Source organism: Notamacropus eugenii, chromosome 2, assembly GCF_028372415.1.
Source record: "Notamacropus eugenii isolate mMacEug1 chromosome 2, mMacEug1.pri_v2, whole genome shotgun sequence".
Classification (NCBI taxonomy): domain Eukaryota; kingdom Metazoa; phylum Chordata; class Mammalia; order Diprotodontia; family Macropodidae; genus Notamacropus; species Notamacropus eugenii.
Genome location: NC_092873.1, coordinates 62,231,361 through 62,239,017, shown reverse-complemented (window position 1 = coordinate 62,239,017; position 7,657 = coordinate 62,231,361). Strand labels below are relative to the sequence as shown.

The 7,657-nt window shown below is 35.2% G+C and overlaps 1 pseudogene; it reads left to right on the top strand.

The window, feature by feature from the left end:
• Positions 1-6,417: 6,417 nt before the first annotated feature.
• Positions 6,418-7,385, top strand: LOC140522635 (taste receptor type 2 member 7-like; annotated as a pseudogene).
• The last annotated feature ends 272 nt before the right edge of the window (positions 7,386-7,657 follow it).

The window sequence follows — 7,657 nt, the reverse complement described above, 5'->3', positions numbered from 1 at the left end:
CAAGAGAGGCATAAAAAGGAAAATGGGGGGGGGGGGAGGAACTTGTTACGCAATTTGGGCAAAATGTTTACCTCCCTATAAGGGAATATGATAACTGTTAATCTTGAGAGCTGTACACTTATTATGAAATATAAAAGGTATATACATAGAGGGAACGGTTATAAAGTAAATGATGTGATGATAAAAATATGATTTAAGCATGTGAAGGAATTGTAAGAGGAAGTGGAAAAGAGGAAGCAGAAAATGGTAAACTGCCTCGCAGGAAGAAGGACAAAATTATAGTAGAGGGAAAGAGGGGAAGGAGATGAGCACTGTTTGAGAGGTACTCTCATCTGATTTGGTTCAAGTAGGGAACAATAAACTTAATTAAGTAAATAATTCTAACTAGCTCTATAGGCAGTAGGAGGGGAAGGGAGAAGAAAGGGGAGGGGAAGCTAAAAGGCAGGGAAGAAGCAATAAGGGTAGAGGGGAGTAAAAGGTAGGGGAGCTAAAAGAAGGAAGGGAAGACTGCAGGAGGTGGTGGTGAAAAGTGAAAACTATTGAGGAGGGGAAGGGAGACGGGAGAATTAAAAGCACAAACAGTGGGAAAGAGGATGGAGGGAAATACACAGATTGTAATCATAACTGTGAATGTGAATGGAATGAACTCTCTCATAAAATGGAGATGGATAGCAGAATGGATTAAAAGCCATAATCCAACAATATGTTGTTCACAAGAAACACATTTGAAATGGGAGGATACACACAGGATAAAGGTCAAAGGTTGGAGCAGAATATATTGTGCTTCAGCCGATGTAAGAAAAACAGGGGTAGCAATCCTAATCTCAGACAAAGCAAAAGCAGAAATAGATCTGATCAAAAGAGATAAGGAAGGAAACTATATCATGCTAAAAGGCACCATAGGCAATGAAATAATATCATTACTAAACATGTATGCTCCAAGTGGTATAGCATCCAAATTCTTAGAGGAGAGGTTGGGGGAGTTGAAGGAAGAAATTGACAGCAAAATTATACTAATGGGAGACCTCAACCTCCTCCTCTATGAACTTGATAAATCTAACCTCAAAATAAACAATAAAGAGGTTAAGGAGTTAAAGAAAATTCTGGATAAGGTAGATATGATAGATCTCTGGAGAAAACTGAATGGTAATAGGAAGGAGTATACCTTTTTTCTCAGCAATACATGGCACATATACAAAAACTGACCATGTACTAGGGAATAAGAACCTCACAATCCAGTGCAGAAAGGCAGAGATAGTCAATACATCCTTCTCAGATCATAATACAACAAAAATTATATGTAATAAAAGGCCATGCAAAGATAAACCAAAAATCAATTGGAAACTAAATGATCAAATCCTAAAGAAGGATGGGGTTAAACAACAAATCATAGAAACAATCAACAACTTCATTCAAGAGAATGACAACAATGAGACAACCTACCAAAACTTATGGGATACTGCAAAAGCAGTTCTTAGGGGAAATTTATATTTTTGAATGCCTACATAAATAAAATAGACAAAGGGGAGATCAATGACTTGGGCATGCAGCTGAAAAAGCTAGAAAAAGAACAAATTGAAAATCCCCAAGTAAATACCAAATTAGAAATACTGAAAACCAAAGGAGAGAGTAATAAAATTGAAATAAAGATAACTATTGAATTAATAAATAAAGCCAATAGTTGGTTTTATGAAAAAACTAATAAAATGGATAAATCTTTGTTCAGTTTGATTTTAAAAAAAAGAAGAAAATCATATTAATAATATCGAAAATGAAAGGGGTGAACTCACCACCATTGAGGAGGAAATTAAAGAAATAATTAGGAAGTACTTTGTCCAACTTCATGCCCATAAGTTCGACAATCTAAATGAGATGGATGAGTATTTTTAAAAAAATACAAATAGCCCAGATTGACAGAAAAGGAAGTTGAATACTTAAACAACCCCATCTCAGAAAAAGAAATTGAACAAGCCATCAATGAACTCCCTAGGAGAAAATCTCCAGCCAGATGGATTTAAAAGTGAATTCTATCAAACATTTAAAGAACAGTTAATTCCAATACTATATAGAGTATTTTTGAAATTTGGAGGAGTTCTCGCAAATTCTTATTATGATACAAATATGGTTTTGATACCTAAACCAGGAAGACACAAAACAGAGAAAGAAAATTATAGACCAATTTCTCTAATGAACATAGATGCAAAACTTTTAAATAATATTTTAGCAAAATGAATACAGCATCTTATCACGAGAATAATACATTATGTTCAGGTAATTTCCAGAACAGGAATGCAGGGCTCACTCAGTATTAGGAAAACTATTACCCTTATAGATCATATCAACAACAAAACTAATATAAACCACACAATTATCTCAATAGAGGCAGAAAAAGCTTTTGACAAGATACAACACCCATTCCTATTAAAAACGCTTGAGAACATAGGAGTAAAGCGAACTTTCCACAAAATAATAAGCAATATCTATCTAAAGCCTCCAGCAAGCATTATATGCAATAGAGATAAGCTAGATGCATTTCCAGTAAGATCAGGGGTGAAACAAGGATGTCTGTTATCACCATTATTATTCAATATGGTATTAGAAATGTTAGCTGTAGCAATTAAACAAGACACAGAAATTGAAGGAACAAGAATAGGCAAAGAAGGAACTAAGTTATCACTCTGCAGATGATACGACGATATACTTAGAGAATTCCAGAGATTCGCGTAAAAAACTACTTGAAATAATAAACAACTTTGGCAAAGTTGCAGATTACAAAATAAACCCACACAAATCTTCTGCGTTCCTATATATTAGTAACAAAATCCAACAGCAAGAGATAGAAAGAGAAATCCCATTTAAAGCTAGGGTAGAAACCATAAAATATTTGGGAGTTTACCTGCCAAAACAAACCCAAGGACTATATGAACACAATTACAAGACACTTTTTGCACAAATAAAGTCAGATCTAAGGAAGTGCAAAAACATCATTTGCTCGTGGGTAGACTGAGCCAATATAATAAAAATGACAATTCTGCCTAAATTAAATTACTTATTTAGTGCCATACCAATTAGCTATCAGATAATTATTTTCTAGAGCTGGATAAAATAATATCAAAATTCATCTTGAAGAACAAAATGTCCAGAATAGCAAAGGGACTAAAGAAAAGAAATGCTAGGAAAGGCAGACTATCGCTACCAGATCTCAAAGTGTATTATAAAGCAGCAATTATCAGGACCACTTGGTACTGTCTAAGAAACAGAAGGGTAGACAAGTGGAAGATGCTAGGCACTCAAGACAGAATAGGCAATGCATATAGCAATCTCCTGTTTGATAAACTCAAGGACCCCAGCTTCTGGGATAAGAACTCACTGTTCGACAAAAATTGCTGGGAAAACTGGATAACAGAGTGGCAGAAAATAGGCATAGATCAATGCCTGATACTGTACACAAGAATAAAGTCCAAATGGGTACACAATCTAGTTATAAAGATGGATACCACAGACAAACTGGAGGAGCAAGGAATGGTGTATTTATCAGATTTATGGAGAAGGGAAGAATTTCTGACTAAAGAGGTAGAAAGCATTACAAAGTGCAAGATGGATAATTTTGATTACATTAAAGTGAAAAGTTTTTGCACAACCAAACGCAATGTAACTAAAATTCGGAGGGATGTAGTACATTAGGAAAACATTTTTATACTTAATGTTTGTGAGAAAGGTCTCATTTCTAGAATATATAGAGAACTGAGTCAAATGTACAACAGCACAATTCATTTCCCAAGTGATAAATGCTCAAAGGATATGAACAGGCAATTTTCGGAGGAAGAAATTAAAGATATATATAGTCATATGAAAAAATGCTTTAAATCACTTCTGATTAGAGAAATGCAAATTAGAAACACTCTGAGGTACCACATCACACCTATCAGATTGGCAGACATGACAGAACAAGAAAATGATAAATGTTGGAGAGGATGTAGGAGAATTGGAACACTAATTCATTGTTGATGGAGCTGTGAGCTCATCCAACCATTCTGGGGAATGATTTGGAACTATGTCCAAAGGGCTACAAAAATGTGCATACCCTTTGACCCAGCAATATCGTTTCTTGAACTGTATCCTGAAGAGATCATAGAAATGGGAAAGGGTCCCATATGTACAAAAATATTTATAGCAGCACTCTTTGTAGTGACCAAGAACTGGAAATCAAGGGGATGCTTTATTTGTGTTTGCCAATAACTGGAAATCGAGGAGATGCCCATCAATTCGGGAATGGATGAACAAGTTGTGGTATATGAATGTAATGGAATTCTATTGTACTTTAAGAAATGATGTTCAGGAAGACTTCATTCCCATCAATTGGGGAATGACTGAATAAATTATGGTATATGAATGTAATGGAATACTATTGAGCCATAAAGAAGAGACAGAGAAAACATTAATAATAGAAATTACACTTAAAAGTATGCCCAGCCTATACTTTTTTTTGGATAGTTAGTTGTTAAATATTTTCCAAAACATTTCTCAATACATAACCAGGGAATTGTCACTATGGCTTAGGTGAAAACATGAAAATGTCCAATAAAATAAAAGGTAAAGATTATTGTTTCCTTACTATACATGGTTAGTACAATACAGTGGGTAAGTAGTGGATTTATCTTTTAAATGCTGTTATTTTTTACAGATTATTTTCTTACACTCAATCAATAATAAATTATTTATTTCAATCTCCATATAGTTTTATAACCTTTATTAATGCTACTTGCAATTAATTCCAAATTTTGTGGTCTAGGTGGTGCAGTGGATAGAGCACCAGTGCAGGAGTCAGGAGGACCTGAGTTCAAATTTCACCTCAGACACTTGACACTCACTAGCTGTGTGACCTTGGGCAAGTCACTAACCCCAATTACCTCATTCTGGGTCATCTCCAGTCATCTTGATGAATATCTGGTCACTGGATTCAGATGGCTCTGGAGAAGTGAGGCTTGTGACCTGCACAACCCTCCCTCACTCAAAGTCAAGTGCAATTCATGTCATTATTTCTTTGATGGCATAGTCTTTTTCGGCAACCAAGGACGAACACACACAAATTTTGTGGTCTGAAAATATACAATGTGATACATGAGTTATTCAGATCTGCCATTTTTTGAAAATTAATTGCTATATTTATCATAATCTGATAATGAAGTTTTAAAGTCTTTTACTATTGCATTTTTTCTGTTTTGCTTTGATTTTTATGAAATTCCTGTATAATTGTTTGGTGCTTAAAAATTGAGAATTATTAATATTTGTTGCATATTTTCTTCTACCATTATATAAAGGCATTATCTAATTCTTTAATTTTTTTTCAAATTTAGAATACCATTTTGACCATCCCTAATTTTTTTAGCTTAATTGCAGCTGCAAAATATATTTTATATCAACCCCTTAATGTTAACCCAGAGATACATTTTTTACATTGCATATTTATTTTAAGGATATTTGGACAAGATTTGTTTCTTGGGCCAACATATAATTCTTTTCCTTGTAATGAATTGAATTCAGAGCATTTTCATTTATTGTTATATGTGATAAATATATTATGACGACTTCTTATTGTTCTTGATGCTTTGAAGATGGAGTTGATTATATTTTTACCTTCAATATGCAACTATTGAAATTAGATTAATAAAACAAATTATATTTATCTTTTTTATAATTGATTCTTACACATTTCTGGGGTTGAGCTCCTTATTTTTGCAGATAGAAGTTCTCCTTTGCAGTTGCTTGGTGCTTCATCTCCCCTTTTGGTATTTTTAAAAATTTTCATTAAATAAGTAAAGATGAAGATATTTTAGAGCTCTATTCTTTTCTGTTTGAGTGTTGTTGCTCACAAAACCAGATCTCTTACTGTTTATGAATAGTGCTGACGGTCACACCAGTGGTGATGATGATGATGATGATGATGATGATGTTGATGATGATGATGATGATGATGATGATGATGATGATGATGATGATGATGATGATGATGATGATGAAGGTGATGATATTTCATCTCCACATTCAGGGCTTTGCGAAGTTTTCTATGTCATAAATTGTAGGCTAGGCGCATCATACATAGTTTAGGCATTTGAATTCACATTAGGCACAGGCAAAAAGAACAAAACACTGAAAGACAACCTCTGGCTCATTTGCCTCTTAGTAAACAAATCTTAGCTTTGCTAGGATCATCGCACAGGAGAAAGGAGAACTGATGCACAGATATTGGGTCTAGGTCAGACAGAATTAACTGAGACAACGGGAAGATAAAAGAGTGATCCTGATGAAGATACCTGATCAGGGCTCCATATTTTTTGAAATAAGACAAAATATTACAGTTAATACAAGTATAAGGCATATGCATATCATTCTGTAGACTCTTTGGCTGGAAACTAAATGGTAGTAGTAGCAATATTAGAAAATGTGATAACCTTCAAACTGTTCTCTTTCCCAACATCATGTCATGGAGAGGAAATCCTGTTGGTTCTGATAGAGCGTTTCTAACAAAGGTTCTAGGGAATGGATTAATGCAGTGGTGAGCTGCATTGATTGGGGCAAGAGTAAGAAGCTCTCACCAATTGACCTTTTCCTAGTTGTCCTGGCCACCTCCAGAATTAGTCTGCTTTGCATAATGAAGTGGAAGAGCTTTCCAATCGTTTTGTTTCTTGATGGGTTCATTGAGAATCAAAGGAAGATTCTGGATTCTTGTGGGTAATTTCCCACAATTCAGGATTTTGGTTTGGCACCTCCCTCAGCATTTTCTACTTCATAAGGAATGCCAATTTCTCTCATTCCTTCTTCTTCTGACTGAAGTGAAGAGTCAAGCAAGTGGTCTTCATACTACTGGTGGGATTCTTATTCATCTCCTTGTCCACTGAATTTCTAATGTTGGAGAAATTTTATTATAATAGAACTCTTAACAGCAGAGAAAATGAGAGAAATGAATCTCAAGAGGTCCAAGTGAATAGAAATCAAGTTTATTGAACAGATTAGCATAAAGCTTCTAAATGTTCCCCCCTTCCTGTTTGCCATATCCTGTTTTCTGCTACTCCTCTCCTTGTGGAAGCACACCCAGAGGATGTAGCTTAAGATCAAGACCTCCAGAGACCCAAGCACAGAGGCCCACACTCAAGCAATGAGAGCTACACTCTCCTTCCTCAGCCTTTTGATACTCTATTATATTGGCATATACATCATCTACAAAAACTTCTCAAAAGTGAGTTCCATTTTTGGTGTGGCAATAATATAATTATACCTTAGGATACACACTGAAAATGATTCTGCGGAACAGCAAGCTGAGACTCACTGCCCTACTGGTGATGAAATGCTGTCTGCAGGGGCATTCTGGGAAAGTGGCGAAGTAGCTCAGAAATTTCCAACCTCTCCAGGCAATAGCCATGAATGAACATAGAGCAGCAGAAGTAAAGGGATAAAGCAGTTATCCTCATAAGATATTCTTAGAGGACCTCAGAGAAGACTCCAGTGGTTGAGCTTTGGAATGATTGAAGTGTAAACACCTCCAGACTGACACCACTGAATCAACTAACAATAGGTCTTTAGAGAAGAAAACTTGGCATCAACTTTCACATCATTCACAGCCCCAAGAAATTTCAGCTCAGGAAATTTTACTTCACAA